General features: G+C 41.6%; 1 protein-coding gene across 3 annotated transcripts in view; it reads left to right on the top strand.

Annotated features, from left to right (window-relative positions):
• Positions 1 to 19,150, top strand: part of LOC124171909 — a 129,536-nt gene that overhangs the window by 25,494 nt on the left and 84,892 nt on the right. The gene's annotated exons all lie outside the window — the stretch shown is intronic.

The raw sequence follows: 19,150 nt of genomic DNA, 5'->3' as shown, positions 1-19,150 counted from the left end.
TTACATGTTTCATTGGAAGTTATATTGCTTGGATGCATGACGCAAAATTATTTTCCAATGATTTAGATGTTTTATTTGAAATCGTATTATTTCATGTGTGTCATGCTCATGCGTGTGTTTTTGCCACATTTAGATAGAATATCGTAGACAATAATTTTTCCATCCGTGGAATCTTTTGAATGAATAATCAAATAAATCCTCATCAGTGGCTTTTCAATCGCTCTTTGATGCTCTCTTCGGTAGCCTTAGTTTTCTCCTTTTTCGGTCGCTTTCATGGTATTCATATTCCATGAGATATTTTCCTTACGTGTGAATGCTTAAGTGACACTTTGCATTTTCTCCCTTTCCTTCGTCTAGCTCTCTTGCCTCAAGCAGCATATTCTCATTCAATTCAAGTGATCAATATCTACGCGACAGTTCTATGACTTTTTGTTTGAAGTCGCCTGTGGTTTCGCTCACGTAGCTCCATCTTTCCTCACGGGCCGTATTTTGCACGGAATTGATGTTGAGGGGAAATATTTTTTGTAATGCCGAGGTCATTTGAAAGCTCTCAGCTTCGCGCCATGGTATGACTCAACAACAGCCTTCGCTTCGTGAGATCATTGGGTCTGAGCGTGATAGCTTCATTGATCATGGCCGATAATCTTGTAGGTCACCGTATTCATAATTAATGTATTTAATCATTTATTGCTTTGAATACACAGGATACTGTACCGTTATGTAATATGTCTCTTTCCAGGACGTAATAAATCATCTGAATCTGTTTACTTGCCGAAAAAGCATTCAGCTCGGTTCTGCTTCTGATTTGTATCTTCATCTTTAGGAGCATCATGTGTATTATTCCTCTCTCTCTCTCTCAGAAGCAACTGTTCACCGTCAGGCGTATTGCGTTTTCTGAGCGCTACTCTCCTCAAGCGCAGATAGCTCTTCTTGGCAAGACTCAGTTACCGCTCCCACAACCCTCGACTGCTTTGTGTGATATTCTGGTGCTTAATAAGTCGACCGTCTCCTTTTGATATCGCGGGAGGTTGGGTGAGCATTGCCTTTTAATTCCACTAATTGTCTCAAGCGTAATGGGTAGAGCGCTTGAGTGTGGGGCGAAGCGTCCCTGGTTCATATCCCGGGTGAAGGCGCTCTTGAAGAATGAGGTGGCCCACGTTAAGGAATTGCGTCCCCTTCCGTGAACGTGTGATAATTAACTGACCTATGGCTTAGTTGGGGATACGCTCTACACTCAGCTATGCTAGCCACCTTCATTTCTAGAGAGTGAGTAAAATCGCTCGCTGCATTCGTAGTCATGGTACAAGCTTATGAAAGAGTCATTTCGCTCAAATCAAGGTGTGGGCCCACCGTTGAGGATATTTATTAGCAAAGTATATGTTGTAGAAATAAATAAATAGTTTAAAAATTAACTAATTTTCACTCCCTAAGTTCATTTTTAATGGAGTTACGGTCTTTGAAATCAATTCATAGTATATTCCGCAACAATTTAATTCATAGTGCTGAGGGCTACTACCTTTTATGTCAATACATCGAACTTTCACAGTATCTCGTCAGAATCGGTTGAACTTATTCGGAGTTACGGTCGTTTAAAAAACTTCAAAAATTTACATTCATAAATTTCACAATTGTTCAAAAATCACAAAATGGTGAAACATTTGACATTTTTACAGCCAGTATACGGCCATCTGCAAGAATAAAAGTCAGCTGCGTGCGTAGTTTTTAAGCATTTTAGTGGAAACATTTTTTAATACTTCAACTCAGTTTACAGAAAAAATGAAATAAATTCTCCATTCGCAACCTTTTTCGTTATTCCTAATTTATATTTATAGCTTATTTCTTATAGAAAGGACCTTAAGGCGACTTTTTATTAGATTTAAAACTAATATATACCGCTAATTCGTGTAATTTTCAGTAAATTTAAATTGAGCGACCAGCGAAAAATTAGTTTCTCAGTCTTAGAATTAATAGCAGGCTGCTTTTGATATTGAGTTCACTTGTTTCTTGGCAGCATCGATGTCTTTTCGGTAGTTTTCTTCTCATTTCCATATTATGTACATGTTTTTAACCCGATATGTCTTATTCCATCATTCACGGTCCAAGCTAATAAAGTACGGTTAAAAAACGCGTGAAAAAAACTACTACGACAGTGTGCATACGAAACTGTAATTTTTGCGCAAATTTTCGTTTTAATTCAAAATTCGACCAGATCACGCACTAATTTTATCGTTAATTTAGCCCGATTCTACGTTAGTTTTTCTGTAAACGCCGTCATTTATATATGAATACTGGAATCGCACGCTTATTGCATCTTAATGATAATTTATTACCGATTTTTTTGTCTATAATTTCGCCGCTTCCTACCGCGACGCGTCAAATGACTCATAAGACGCGTGGGGAATGAGGCCGTGGTGTGCCTGGAGGGGGCAGCAGCGTCGTCTTCGTCTCGGCGTCCCGGTGACACACTTGAGCGGGCACGGCTGCGTCGTCCACCCCCGCCGCCCTCTCTCGTCTGCCGTCTCTTTCGGCTGGGTGGGGTGGACATTCTGCGAACTTCCCCTCTGCAAGGCCTTAGAGTACGTGATCGCTGGTGGTTAACAATTGATCCGGTTACGTTGCCTTTTCAAGAACTAGTCCAGCTTGTGATTCCTAACTTGCTTCCTTATTTGAGCTCTCCTTTTTTCCTTGAATATCAGTGTTGTGCTGGTGTGTTTTTCCACTGACCCCTTGATTTTTAATATTGGTGTAATGTCGTGAGGGAACGCTGATTGGCTGTTGTGAGCAAAGCATGCGAGAACTTTTGGAAGATCCCTCTCTCAGATTCGATCCTAGACTGGTGAGTCTGGCCTGTGATTCGTTTAGTGCAATATTTGCGTACTAAGTCTGGGCAAGTCCGTTTGGGAACGTTATTGATTTTGGGCAGTTTTCTAGATTTCTCTGCCACTGCTATTACTCTCTTGCATCAGAAGAAATTCGGCCAAGATGACCGAAATAAGTATCGATGCAGCTTCGTGGCAATCCTCCCGCAATCAATGTGTCAGTCGAATACGACGTGAATACACTGTGGCCGTTCGAAAATACAGAATCCCGTTGAGTATCCGTTGAGATCAAGTTGATGAGTTCCTTCCCTCCACATGTACCAATTGCTTGTTGTTGGAGGCAAATATTTAACTCGTGCGGACATGAATGTATAGAGTAATTAACTACCCATAGATCTCCACAACGCACCCTTTTGGTTTCATAACCGAGTTATATATGTGTCACGTAACGCTGGTCTGGTGAGTTGAGCGTACGGGTAGAATAGGTGTTCTTCCACTTCCTCGACTTTGAACGTGAAACAAGTCCTCCAGGTACCCGTTTCTCTCGGCTTGAGCGTCATGTCCTAGCCAGTTCAATGTGCTTCTACGTGCCATTTTGTGGTCGACTGTTAAATCCTGTGCACTAACTGTTGTTTTTCTGCTTGCGAAACTCGGTATCGTTTGCATCTATTAACATGGATATTCAAGTAGGATTTGCGTATTTGATAAGAGAACCGTAAATTATTAATCCATCGTTAATTGAGTTTTTTTTTAAATTTCTTATGCAACCGTGATTTTTCTATTCCAAATTCTACACCTCTGCTGATGTTAAAATGACCCATTTGATATTTTATCGCGGTGTTCATTATTAATTTCACCTTACATTCATGGGTTGCTGAGCGAGACAATATAAAATAAGTATATACCAAAAACGGCCTTATTTACCTTGAGCATTATTCACCATGGGAACTGTCACAATTTGGAATGACTTTGTGGAATGAGGGGCTATCCTTTTTTGAGATTGTCATTGCAATTACAGTTTCACTTTTAGGAATAGTAATTTGTAATCTTTCGGTCAGTTACATCTATTTATAGATATGTAGTTAATTTCCTAACAAGATGACCGTGGTAGTTGTCAAAATAATTCTGAAATTAGTCCGAATTATCTCACAAAAAATACCGTCTTAAAATGAATAACTTAAAAGTAAAGGCAATTCCGTTCTTAGATAATTCCTTATTCCACTTAGCCCAATGATAGCTGGAATGAGGATTATTTTGGAATCACTTTTCTATGCAAAAATGAAAACGCTGACCATTTTCCTCTTACAAGCCCTTTCAATATGCATACGAGCCCGGATGTATCAGCGGCCCTTCCACAGCGAATGGTGGGCGATTAGGCTGGTGGTGGGCGTGCAATTGGTATCCTTGAGGCTGCTCCTTGGCCTGCCAAATTGTCCACGTGTCCGTGCATCGTTTCCCGGCCAACCCAGTTGTCGGCTGCAGCCCAGTGACCGGAACGCGCCCCCATCCCGTCGGCCGCGATCGCCGGAAACCTGCTGAGCAGCTAGGGAAGAGCGAGCGGTAGAAAAAAAGAAGTACCATTTCATTTGGTGTCTTTCATTCGAGATGCACTCGGCCGTGGCCCGTGCTCCACTGCCTGCGACGTCTTCGCGTCTTGGGGCGAACTTGGGTCCAGCGCGTGGGATTCCGCAGGTCCTGCGGGTCATTACTTGTGGCAGGGGCAGGCAGGAATAAGGGGTGGGGGAGACAGGGGTTCGAGACGAGAAAAATGAATGTAAAATCTTGTAGTGTATTTTAAAGTTAGTGTAATTAATCATATGCTAAAGCTTTGATGCGGTATGCATTGATTCTTCGTTGCGCATATTATTCTTCGTATGAATTTAAGTCTAAAATAATATGGGGGTCCTTATATTTATTTAAATAGCATGACCTGGTATTGATCTTGATCCCCCCTAACATTATCGCTCAAACATCATAAGTTATTACGAAGGCCCACTGGCTCGAATACTCACGAAGGAATGCCTACCTGAATTGGACGAATGCTCCTTGTGTGTGTCTTGGGAGGTGCGATCACGTCTCCGTACTGAGATCGCGACCCAACCTATGTTCAGAATGGCTAATGGTAGTTCACTCAGGGATATGGGACCCCACCTCCCGGAATGAGGAGTTCTTAAGTACGCCTTTGACTTGGGTTTACATTTGAGGCGGTACTCCCGATCAACTTCAGTTGCAAGGTCGCCGGCTCGTCTTTTGGTCCTGAGACGAAAGTGCTCCAGTGAGCAACGTGTAATTTCGACCCGGTTGTAATGAACGCGTTCGTGCTGATGGGCAGCCTCATGTCTGGGGCGAATATGAATCACCGTTTATACCACGATAGATATGCCTTCGTTCCACCTTCCCAGCGCTATTTGTGAACCACCTTTGTGTGCCTAAGTCGAAGTGTGGGAGTTTTTTGATGAGGTGCAATGTGCTTTCTGTTCAAGGGAGTGCTTTCAGTTATTTTTATTTATTTTCATCTCCCCGAAAACAGCTCATTTAAGGCCTTTTACATCGGGGGTAATAACCTATAACAACGACTATCACCCACAACCATTCCCTAGAAAGGGGCAACCTACCTAGGCGGGACTCGAACCCGCGACCTTCGGTTTGGCAGGCGAGGACTTAACCCCGCCGCCACCGAGGCCGGCATTGTAGTTCATTCGCGGGAAAATTTAAAGCCTGAAGATTAATCAAAGATGGAAAGTGACTTAGGAAGTCATCATCCAAAAACAAGGAACGTGATTGATCGCTTTTTTAGGTGAAGGGCTGTTCCTTAATGCTCCATGGCATAGAAAAGACCACATTAAATGTACACTTTCAGTTTTCAACCCTTCTTCTGTGGTTATAAGTCACACTTTGCTTAAATTATGGTAACAAGAAATTGGGGTTCGATGTTTTCCTTGCTAGCTTTAGGTTCATTTCCGTTGTGGAAATTCAAAAGCCGCCTCTTGGGCTGTTGCGAATTTTTGGGCTCTCTCGCTCGTTGTCGAAATGTCAAGGCAATGGGCCTACAAAAAATCAGCGAGCACTCCCCACAGATCTGTATTTTTTTTCTCACTTCCCCGCAAACAGCACAGAATGGCCTTTACAGCGTGGGTTGCAACATTAACAATAGAACATGACAAACATCCATCCTGTGGCATTAACATTTTCAACTCATGGCTGAAATGTGGAGATGTCCAAGTGCAGCCGAGAACACTTGCGGTAGAAAGCCGCTACGGCTGCCCGCCGCTCGCCCACCCGCGGCATTCCGCCACCCCATCTCACTCGATCGTTCCCCGTCGACCAATTCCCTCCTCGACCAATTCCCTCCTCGACCAACCTTTCCTCCATCGAATGACCTCCCTCCGATGATAACCGGGAATTACTCTCGTGGTTTTCGGGCATCATTCTCCAATTCTCTTCTCTCTGCACCGTCGGAGAGGATAAAACCTTCCTTGTCCCTACTGCTGCTCCTCCAGAACGAAAAATAAACACACAAACCACGGAAAACAATACTTTGCACGGCATCTTTCGTAACTGCAATGGCGTACTGCATTTAAAGCAAAACCTCCTTCAGTACTCCGTCGACAACAACATCGACCTCCTTTAATGACAAAAAACACACTTTCATCTAAAACGTTCTTTTCATTCACCACACTTTCACCACGTGCACAGAATGGACCGCATCACAAGAAGCGGAAGAGTAGTAGTCCTTGTCTGCGAAAACCTTCACTCCCCTTTAAATTCCACCAATACCGAAGTTTTTGTAGCCCTTGGTATCTCTCCATAAATTTCGATCCTATGACCGCCTGTTTTTCAATCATAACAATGGCTTTTTCTTCTGCGAGAGGAATTGTTAACATTTCCATTGGAACAGCGATAGAGCAAAGGCCGTAGGCAAAACTTTTGGTTATTTCATCTGCAATAAACCTTTTTCTATCCTTGCTCCGCGGCAACAGACTTATACGCTCCACGTCCATTCGACGTGATTGATTTCGGTCTTGTCTCTAACGTTCCATTCTATTGAAATCCATCGGTTATCCTTTCCTTCACTTCTGATCATATTTTACTTAATTTTCATATTCCTATGTGTACTGTTAATCTTCCAATATTGGTGTCACCGACTGGGAGAAATTCTTCGCATTTTCAGACCATTCCTTACCAGACATTTTCTAAAATGTTTACCAAACTCCCGAATCAATAGACTTTCAAGCGGAGGCAATCACCGTCGCTCATCGTTGTGCTAAAGCACCTGCCACCTTCTCCTTTCCTCCTAGTATGCAACAAGCCAGCAAAATTCCCCCAGTTTCTTGTCGCACTCATCAAGCGCTGCAGTGCTACCCTTCATAAGAGGGAAATTCTTGCTTAAAATACCGTAAAAATAATAGCAACCTACTCGCCAATAAAGTTAAAAAGAAATTAGTAAAGGGCTTATGTGTACAATGTAACCACCGTTGTCGGACCCTGAGGAAGCCCACGTTTCCCGAAGGACTCTCACCTCTTCCCCTTGCTCGCCTACTTCCCGGGACATGCTTGAGGTCTTAGCCCATATTCACATGCCATCTAATCGCGTGCTCACGAAATGAGTGCACGACCCCCGGACCCTGTCCGTGCAGCGAAAGCAGCGTCTCCTCTTCATCTGCAGCCCACAAACCACCACGTCGCTCAGCGAGTTCACTAACGCGTGCGCAACGTAGACTACTTTTTTCAGTGTGTTAATGGGTTGAGCATTCCCTAACGTTGAGGCATCTTTGGGAGTAGACCAAGCATGAGAGGCGTTCTAAAAGTGCTGATTAGCATTGTGTTGGAAAAAACTGTATTCATAGCATGGTAGATGTCTTAGCCAAGGGAAAGTATGCGCGTCGATTCTTAGAGGCATTTGTCCCCATCTCTATATCATTAAGGAAACATGTCCTTTGTAAACCTATCGTACCTACCTCAAGCAAAGGACCCTAATTCAATGCTCACTGAGTAATTATTCGTAGCTGGATAAATAATTCATTTATCTTGCCATTGCTTCTACGACGCGACAGTTGCATTACTTTCATTTATATCGGCTTCAGACGTAAAGTTGGACAAGTTAAGTTGAAACCGGCCCTCTTGCATTGATCTGTTGAGCGTTTGTAATGGGCTATAGAATCGTATTCACTTTGAGGAAAATAGGAGTCGTGTATTATTTGCAATGGATCAAAGACATCCTCGTACCATGTGAGCTTAAGATGTTTGACTTGCATGCCAAAATTCGAGATGAGATTATTATATAATGAACTTTCACCCGTAATGAAGTTGAAGACCCTATCGTGCTATTGTATACATAATAATTCTCCTATGGCGATAACTTCAGTCTAAATCTCTCTTTTAATGGTGTTTCCTAAGAATAACACAAATTCTCTAGCTAATGGACTGCTCTGGTTATTAACAGTGGGGAGTTTTCAATTTTGAAGTACGAAAAAAATATTTCATGTGGTTGCTGAAGAAACATTTTAAGGACCCAAATATTTTCCCGCTAACCGTCTAGGAGGCGAGTTAATCGAAAATTTTAACGTCCTCTCTGTATGATTGTTATTTACCAATTCTTAATTTTTTCTGTTCGGAAAATGGGCTTAAATATAAGTGGCGTCGATTTCAAATTTTCGGGTCCTTTCAATTTGCTCTTAATGCTTTGAAGTTATTTGCAGGACGGTAAATCATCAAATAGATTTTATGTTGCTGTTCAAATCGTTTTAATTGCTAATAAATTATTATTATTATTATTACTATTGCGGAGAGTGTTACAGTGGAGGTCACAGATATGGTTCTCATGATGCATTTTGGTTTTGTCTAAGGCAACGTTTCAATAAATTTTTTATACAGTATTTAACGAGATCTTTTTCGTTTTTGGAGATGAAGACTGAAATGTCAAGCTTTTTGTTGGCTGCTGGAATTTTTGTTGGCGTTTCATGAATTTCTTATTTAGAAAGTGGAGCGAAGTACTGTGGGTGTAAGTTTTTATCGCTCCGAGATGCCATATCTTGCACATAGTGTGGGCGTGAAGGTCGCAAGTGGCTGACCTACAGCTGAGGTCACTTGCGCTCCTTAAGGAAAGCTGGTAGTTTCCTGAGCGAAGGACGTTCAGGAGGCGACTTTTGTACCTCAGTACCTGCATGATTGTGAAAAAATTGACATCATACGTTTGCCCATCCGCTTGACGGAGTACTCCGCCGACGCCGAAAACGATTCCACGCCGCCGACGTCGACTCTGCTTAAGATAGAATCACCCAGAACAGTACTAAGATGTATACTTACTGTTTAATATATATACACCGTTGTCCTAGTCCTCGAATTTATTTGAATTTTTACGCTTAAGGTGTCGTGTGAATGACAATTGAACTGAAGTAGTGTGAATGAACTGAAGTAGTAAGAATTATTCTGGCAGTAGTCTCCTCTCCAATCATGTACATCCTTCTTAAATTGACAATAAGGCCTACTGCCTTGCATTCCCTCTAAAAATTCTATTACATTCCTTCCTATTTCTCGTTTACCCAACATTCTACCCTCTGACACTATTTTCAACATCCTCCCCCTTCTAAGTACTCACTCCGTCCATACCTTCGGTGTCCTTCGAATCACATCTTACAGCTGCCTCTCCTCACCAACCATATCCAGCACTTCGTCGTTCCTCTTCCTCTCCATCCACATCACCTTCTCCATTCTTCTCCACACCCACATCTCGAATGCCTCCAGTTCTCTTTAGTCCTCCCTCCTAAGTGTGGAAAACCAATAATTAAATAAATAAATTTTCAGTGGTCAGTGTGTGCCCGTGACCCGGAGCATGGAAGTAAGCGCAAAAAATACCCCCGCTTGCCACCGCCCTCAAGCCTACATGCCTAGTACACACCGTGTGGCTATGGCCTGCGTCGCATTTTTTCATACATTTTCTCACCTTTGCAAGACCGTGGAAGGGGGGATGCTTGTTCCAATAATTGCGTTCTCGAGATGTCATGTCCCATCAGCCCAGCCTCCACACGATCTTTATGCATCATTGACGTTGAGTGTGTTCTCCCAGGAATTGAAAAAATATAGGGCGATTACGGCTAAAGGGGAGGGTTCTACATCCCTTTACACTGCTAATGGAGGCGATAATGTTATGTTCCGGCTGAGATGAGTCACACACGGGCCAAGGAACCTGCGACGTCACCCCTTCGAGTATGACTGAAAATTTATTTGGGTTAATTTCTAATGAACGAGATAGTTTGGGCCATAATGCTGGGGAGCTTGGTTGGGTTCTTGGATACGAATAAATTCGGGAAGGATGAAGGGAAATCCAGAATTCGGGCCTGTGTACTTCAAATATGAACCATGTAAAGGCTATAATATCCTTTCCGGCGTGGAGACCGTTGCACTATTAGCTACCGAGAAGAAAATTTTTTCTAGAATGCTTTCTCGACGGGAACCCTTGAGGAATCCACGCCCTTGAGGATTGAGAACCAATGCTTGAGCCTCATATTCTCAGTAGCTTATACTTTCAATTTCTTCTGGAGCATTGCATCAGCTGAGCAGACTCCCGTGGCTGCGAGAATAATCCGCCTCCGCGTCACCCGCACCAAGAAAAGGTCTTCCTCGGATGCGTGCTCATCCACTCCCCTCCCGACCGAAACCGCAGTTCGTCAAGTCAACGGGTGCTTATTCCGCCGATAATTCAACAAGTACATAAAAATCTGGCGACGAAAAACATTGTATTTATATAAAAATTATATATACTGCTGTGCCAGAAATGCCCCGCTTTTAACATCGGCTTATCCATCACCCCCCTGTGCATCCGAATGAAAGGGCATCGCTCCTCCTGCAACAGCGCTTCTTCTCTTTCTGCCTCTCTTCCAGTCGCCAAACATACTTCCTCCCGCAACTCTCTATTTGACAAGTGTTACAAAGAGGGGATATTAGCCTACATGTATTATTTTATACATGTAGTATTATATGTATACATAATATGCATACACAAATAAATTCATAGTTAAGGAAAGACAGGGATATGAACAGATAATAGAAAATGTTACAGAAATTGGTTCTGGGTTCGAGTCCCAGTCAAGCCTCATTTTTACCCTCTGATTTCTGGCTTTTTCCGTGACCATGATGATACTTCATTCTGAGTGGTGAGACCCGACGGTGGGCTGGTTTGTCTTTTAGCCACGTGCTCTTCACTCGGGAGCCTCCCTCAATTAGAGGGAGGAACATGGATGGAGTGGCCACCATTTGGGCCCACCACAGCCAGTGAGGCGCTATTATGAGGCCTTCTGAGTACAGTGCCTGAAAAATGTGCCACGGGCCCACTGCCGGGACTCATTTTAACTTCCGCTTTGTAACATAGCTGACCCAGTAAAATGGATAAAGTGCAGACGGGAAGTATGTAGTTGTCATATTCAAACGACGAATATCGACTGAGGTGTGCTGTCAAAACTCGGGTATTCCGACGAGAGGTTTTTTTTTGCTGCAAAAAATTTACTGAATTTTTCCTGATCATTAAGAATCCAATTTCTAATTGCTCATGTTTTATTTCAATTCAAATAGTCTCCAATGAGCACAATTTCTGCTTTCTTCTTACATATATCGTGTTTTATGTCTTAAAGGTTCCATAATGACGCTAAGTGGGCACGATATGTATGTGCTTAGTGCATTATAATTTGTAATATTTCGCCAAAAACGAAGATGGAATATTAACCGGTTAGAGTACTTATAGTGATATCGATTCCATCGGTAGTGAGTGCGTTAATACTTTCACGTCAATATGAAGAATACAACCCGGGTGTGAGGGATATTTGCGCTAAATCTAGGAAAATAATTATCAATTAATGAGATACCAGAGAAGGTAAAGCGAAAAAATGCGTCACATAATCATGCAATCGAATAGAAATCCCATTCCATGGGCCGGTGTATGCTGTAGATGTTATCGAGAAGTTTATCGAGTATAATCAATCATTCAAAGTGCCCGAAGTTGCTCTCCTCAGCAATCGTATTAATTTATCAACAAAATGTTGAAGAAATATTCTCGTATTCTCAGTGCATCAATGAAAAATTAACAATGTTGACTCTATCATAGGATGTATACAAAAGCCGCCATATTTGTCTCGAAAGGGAGAAAATAAACACACCCCCAAGAATCCCCCACTTGCATATCCAACTGGCATATAAGGACTGCATTAATTGGATGTCTTTTTAATGTCCAAATGATCTAAAAAAAATGACCAGACAGTAGAGGGTTCTCTTACACGCAACACTGATATTTAATTCGCATTGACCTTGAATCTTGAGCGATGGCTACTGAAATATCTACTCACTCCTGCCCTATTAAAATTTAAACCAAAGGTCGCGGTCGTATACGTTCACGGGCGAGACTTTGATTTGACCACCAAGTTACCGCTCACTGCAATATAGAACCGGCTGGATTACATCATCACCATCAAAATCCAAATATCGTTAACTTCGTGCCTGAAATCCGTTCAATGCATCGCCTCTGATATTCCTATACGGGCAATCGCTAATCCTTTTTTCCTTACCGAGTTACTTTCACTCAAGTCCCTCTTTTTCTGTCGTCTCACCTCGATTGACAAATTTCTCAATTTAGTATAATTTCGGCGAAAATAAATACTTCTGGACCCCAATGTATAGGGCCTCCTACAATTCCAGTTTTCCATGTGGTTAGATGTACGTTTTTCTCGAAAATATCCAGGTTAATTCTTTGCAGAGAGACGAATTTTTAGCAAGAGCTGATTTTAAGCTAATTTTATTCTCATTTTAACCTTAAGAGAAATACTTCTGCACAGAGTGTCGATGAGCCCAGTGCTCCACCAAGTGGCCACAACGCACCGTTGCCGCTTGCACCGCTTAGCCATATCCTGAAGTGAAGGTCGCGCCGCGAAGAACAGCATTGGGCGCATCACTCCAGTTGATGCCGAGGGTCAGAGGTGACGCCAACTGACCAGCTTACTTGCACTAAAAATTGCAATCAAGGGCAGTTTCTTATGTAACTATCAGTATATTTTCAGCAACGTGCTGTTGTCATCCATATTAAGTATTACCGACGAATATATGTCAAGGTACCAAGGTTGATGTGGTGGAACTGCCGGTGAATGAGGTGCATTATTCCACTTTTTATAAAACTATGTGTCGAGGCGAAACCGATAAAAAGTGGAAAATTACATCTTATTTACCAGGAGATGAATTCCCGGCAAGCTTCTTTATCCCTTATCCGATAGCTAAACCAAACCCGCATGTCCCACAAATTTCTAGGTGATTGCCTCCTAACGCAACTAATTATAAAGAAAAAAGAATGGTTAATTGTAGTTATATACCCAGATATCATCACCATTCTTAGCTGTTCAGGTAATGCAAATGGCTATCCTCGCACGTTGTAACCTCGGAGATCCGTTAATGCATGAGTAATTGAGTAATTTACGTTCATGTGACTTACGTTGCGGGAATATATAATACCGAGTATTTAAATGAAATTATTATAGACATAAAAGAGCGGCTTTTCCTAAGAGTTCACGCAATTAATTTCAGTAGAATATTCTTCTAAAACCTGTTTATTTTAGGTATGCGAATGAAATAATGATATCTTTATCTAAGGGAACTATCAATGCACACTACGAAATTTCATTAGCTTCATTAATCGTATGAAGGACTTATTTTATGGACAGTTTAATCATTTCGTTTTAATTTTATAAATGCGACGAACTTAAAAAAATATCACATTTATACTGAGCCGATAAAAATTTCTTAACTGATGTTTTAAGAAAAAAATCGTAAAATGTTACCATTCAAAATACGCATTAATCATTTGAAAATTTTAATATTTCCGTGGTTAAAGAAGAGAAAGTAGCTATCGAATATAACTACAATCGCAATACTTCCAGATACTTAATTTGTATACGCCCTATTTTTTACCCTTGTGGCGTAGTAGGCGGAACACGAGGCCAGAGACCAAAAGGGTTAACGGTTCGAATCCGGATGAAGCTTCCAGCACCCCAAATAATATCCTCTGGGTCTAAGTCTCGGAAACCGTTGGTTATAAGAATGAAAGTGGCCAATCTACCCTTTGTGATTGATGCTCAGACACCCACAGCCCTGACGAGTTCCGTTCAACCAACTCCAACCAAGAATAATTTTGGGTTGGTAGGATTTGTGAGAACTCATAAAAATAGTAAAACTGTCAATTCCCTTTCCAAAAATGTCAAAAAGCAGCTAACAATAGCTCACGTGGTTAATGAAACCCGCTGAATAAAGAAAACTAGAGCGTTTGGAGGCTATTCAGAATATCTCTGGTATTTGCATTCGTATCGAATAAACATCTACACTTGTTAGGGAAATAAACTCACACATCACTTAGCACGCATGGAAAACAAAAGGTGATAATTTCCCGTGGTTACCAATTGAATTATGTCACTCACTCGGTGCTTCAAACCTGGGACTTAAATTGGTGAGGGTCTCGTCCTGACCGAAGCCGTCGGCGTGTGTTATTCAGAGCAAACTTGGGCCATTTCCGGGGACACGCCGTTTGGATTTTAATTCGGGGTCCTTCCATGAGAAACCGAACGGCCTATCCGATTCGCCACCCCACCAAAATGATATAACGGCCTCATAACTTAAAATCGAATATTTAGGGCCCTCCAATGAGGCATCACGAGGGAGTGCACCAAGGTTTCAATCGCTCTTAAAATCGGGGTCCTTGTATCAGAAGCTAAAAGCTCTAAACCACCGCGCTTAAATAATGTAGCGACAAAGTAGGCAATAGAGACAATTCCTCCTGCCCCTGGGCGCTGTGAATATTTTTGGGGGTGCTCGAAGGCTTCATCAAGATTTGGAGCCGGGGTCCAGCGAACTATAGCCGAGCGTGCTGTCTTCAATGCCACTGCGCCGGAGTAGGTAGGTTCTGACTGCGCGAAGCATAACAAATACTCTTTTGTATGGAAATTTTTGTGTCATCATGGAATAAATCCATGGAGATTAACAGAACTTCGGTTGCAGATGTGGAAAATTCACTCCTTATATTATTGAGTTAACACTTTTCCATCTATTTTGGCCTATCCTTGCCTTCTTTTCATACAACTACTGTGATTTCACTTAAATCACAGAATTCATTAGCAAATGACTACAATGCAGCCCTGTGACCAATGGCAAAGTTTAATTTTTATCGCGATGCTCGTAGAATCTGATAAATAAGTCAGGTTTATTCCTAAACGAGATATATTCTAGAATTAGTGAGCATTTTCTTTTGCGGGGATGGGTATCGTCATTGTAATCTGTAGAAAAACTGACTTTCATATGCAATTTTCAGAAAACAGCAATGAAATGTTCATTTTCGTGGCCGTCAGTTGAAGAGATGCTGTAAGGGATAAAATTCCTTAGTGTCACAATCCAAGCTCCGTTGATAATATCGCGATCAAATGGCATGTGGGGAGTGCGTTCCGTCGGTGGCACGCACCTCTCCAAGGAGAAGGCGTGGATGGGGCGTCGGCAGTGCGAGATGGCGTGAAGGCGCAAGTTGCCACGCAGACGAGGGCGCACCATTGGAATGTGCTTGCCTCGCTGGCACTCCGCTGGGCACCGCTAGAAGGCCACCGCCACGCTCCAGGGCTCCGCCGTCCCAGCCACGAGAGCAAAATGACGCACACTTCGTATATTGTCGAGAATGCCGTACAAACATCGCAAAAAAGTCTTGACGGTAAAGGGCTTATATTTATAGCTATTACGTGATATATTCATTTTTGGGTCGACATTGTGTGGAACTGCATGACCCATACAACTGGGGCGAAACTTTAGTTTGAGGACGATTTTTCCTCCGCTTACGATCAAATGAACAAATTGTCGTAATGACTGCATAGAGTCATCATTATCTCATAACACGCTGACAACTTCAACCGCACCATGACCAAGGTTAAGTAACGGAATGGGAAATGGTGATGACAAAGCGACTTGTTTGTAGGTTAGTTCAGATTCGTGGCACTTCGATCGATTATATTTGCAGGGACAGTGGGCTTGGAACGATTACAGATGAAATTCAGGGCATACCAACCCCTGGAATATGGAGATAATTTTCTGCCTTTTCCAGCAATGAAATTTCCAAAACTAACTCAAATATTTTCTGCACTCAAGTAACTTTGTATTGCCGTTTATTCCCATCCCGATTCTGAGGAGAGGGCTACTATTTAAGCATCGAGTGATGAGAGCAGAGCCTCATGACATTACATCAAGACTAAAAATAGTCAAGTGACGCAATATAACTTGCCAGTATCCCTCATTTTGCGTAAGCATATACCCTTTCACCACCACTGCATTCCGGGAATGGAATGCAAAATATTTGAAGGGCATATAAGATTTTAAGAAAAAATTTTTTTACATCTCCTCATTTCAGTTAATTACAGCGTGCAAAATAATTAAATTTTTCCATGAATCCTTCTTTTGTGCACAATCAGTTTCATTTAAATTGCCTCATCGCTGAGTCGGTAAATTACCGTGCAGCGTTAGAGCTAGTTTAACATAGATGTGTAATTAGAAGTGTTACAAGTATCAATGAAAAAATTGTGGTTTAATTCACTTTTAATTAAATATCAATTTTCGCACAATCAAGCCCAGGGCCTACTTGCTTTTCGTTTTTGCCATCAATAAATATAGTGTGTATATTTTTACAGTACAATATTTTTTCAAAAACTAAAATTCCCGTTATTTTCTTAACACACCTCGTATGCTTCACGCGTTGCCTCACACTTCTCGCAACAACTTTGGCAGGCCAAAAGTGTTGGACACACAGTGCAAACACCGTGTTGACGTCGGGATTCAGGAAGTTTAAGTCTCTGCCTCTTGGGGCATAATTTAGAGGAATATAAAAAACTAGCAATTCATCGTTAAAGACCGTAATCCTATATATAGCCCCCTTGTTATGATATCATTCTAAATTCGTATATTCAGTTCTTACATTTTCTCTGTCATTAATTATAAACACATACTCTACAAATTGCATTCAGTATCAATGCCATGATCTATGGATATTCAGCGTTGATGACGGTCGGGATTGAATACCATTTGCGATGCTCTTCCGCTAGTTGAGAGAGTGACTGATAGCGCAAGCTCCATAATCTCCTCCCGTCTCACGCTATTTTAACGGAGCACCAATGCTTTTGTGTGACTTCAAAATATTATAACAGAATATACTGAAATCCTTTAATTTCTTAAAAACAAAATGAAAGTCCAAATAATCATTGTTGAAATCAACAAATGAAACCAAATCGTCGTAGTTTGGTTGGCTATAAATTTGGCTATTTGATAATTTGAAGCAAGTGAGTGATTTTAGCATAGAAACGCCATTGTGAAAACTTGGTGCATGCTATCGATGCAAGCTTATCGGTTCTTCAGCTACGTGAGGGCATGCATCGTACTTGCAGTCCTGAAATATCAGCTTGTCTTTTTGAATCATTTCTTTTTGTAGGTTGAGGCATTCGGTCGGTCACTCGTGAGTGAAAGACATTGTAAAAACTAAAAGATACACATTTTCAATACTTATCATAGGGTTTTATTATCTCATTAAGGTCATATAACCGAATTTATTATTTTTAATTCAAAACAGTCATAACTAGTAAAGTCATCTGTCTGGTTTATTTAAACATCGCTTTTATTCTTGGTCATTTCACTAAGAAAACCCACGCTCCATTGTTAGAACAAGAGAGGCCCCGAAGGAATGACCCTCCTTCACGGATAATTGCGACCAGAAAATCCTATCCTGGACTGGGTGTGCATGCGACGCCACATAATGAGGAGAACTTGCGCACCGGAAGCCGGGCGATGCTCGCGTGACTCACAATTAACGTTCATTCCCAAGGACTTGCTTAACCTACAAAGTTCATGCGCAGTAAGTCATTCACGCGCATCATGTAATTGGGGGTTCAGGCCGTTCACAACCTATTCCGCCGGGGCTGGCGAGTACCTTACCATTAAGACCCCCACGACTCTTGAGCGGCCAATCGTGTGTAGACTTGCAACGGCGCCGTGGGATGAAATCGAAAAAAGCTAGCCTAAACATCAGAAAGATTGTTCAGTACGAAATTTGAAACTTTGCACAGTTGTTGTCAATATATTAGTGCATGCGACGATACATACTATTTTTCATTGGTTATTTTTCTAATCAAATTGGAACCAAAGTCGAGCACATTTCGCAACAATAGCCAGTGGTGACTTTTTACCGAGATGCACCATATTCAAGCTAATGCCTTTTGTGGTATTTCAATGGAAAAAAATCACCGCGTAAAACTTCTACTAAAATACACGGAAAACTTCTTCATGATCAGACTGCATGTAGACGAACCAATGAATAAGATATTTTGGCCGTTAAAAAGTCATCCAATCAGTGAAAACCTTTGATGCCGATTGGATCAAGTGGGGTAAGGCACCGGAGAGACCCCGTACGAAACGAATGCGGCGGCTTATGTTTACATCGGGTGATTGTGTTAGCATTGTTAAGTTTTCATTAATTTATTGAGAATACGTGAAGATTTTGTCAATATTTTGTTGATACATCCTTTAAATTGCCTAGTGAATGAACATTGCATACTTCTGCCACTTTTACATGACTGCTAGGATAAAAACTGGGTGGTAGATGATTTGACGTAATGTCTCGCAAGGGTTGCACTATTTCCCTGATAATGTAATTTTTAGTGTAGCATGCCAATAATTTGTCAGATAATGCTGTTCCTCACAATTTTTACATACGGGTGAACTTAAAAATTCCCTCAAACATCATCCGTAATAGTATATTGTGCGTCAATTATTTTCAATGCGTTGCTGAAACGAATTTTTTTCAGAGCTGAAATTTAAAATATTAAAGCGTTTGTTTATTTTTTATTTTAACTCTATGTTTCGTGAAAAATTTGAAAAACAATAGATAGCCTTAAAAAATAAAATCTCTTAAGAGCTAAATCTCTTGTGAAAATCCCACTCTGCCACAACCGAATGAATTCGTGAACCAGGGCTTCCCTTTGGTCGTGTGTATAAATTCCCGGATAATCTAAAATATTGGTCTGAGTATAAGCGATGTGAAACCATCTCATGTACTCCGATAGGTATCAGAGTGCCTCCATGAAGGTCAACCATTTATTAAAGTAGAAAAAAATCCAAGGCACCGTGTGTAGAGCGAGGGCCATTAATTCACGTTTTGCCTTGAGCCGCGCGCTAGTATTGGGTATGCCCAATTTCGAAGGGAGCACGCTGACATGTTGGTAGCACTTGGTCACGAAAAGGACGTGATGACGGGGGGGAGAGAGGGTGGGTGAAGGGAGGGAGGA

The sequence above is a fragment of the Ischnura elegans genome, chromosome X (assembly GCF_921293095.1).
Source record: "Ischnura elegans chromosome X, ioIscEleg1.1, whole genome shotgun sequence".
Taxonomy (NCBI): domain Eukaryota; kingdom Metazoa; phylum Arthropoda; class Insecta; order Odonata; family Coenagrionidae; genus Ischnura; species Ischnura elegans.
Note: the sequence above shows the minus strand (reverse complement) of the source record. Positions and strands in the feature narration are given on the sequence as shown.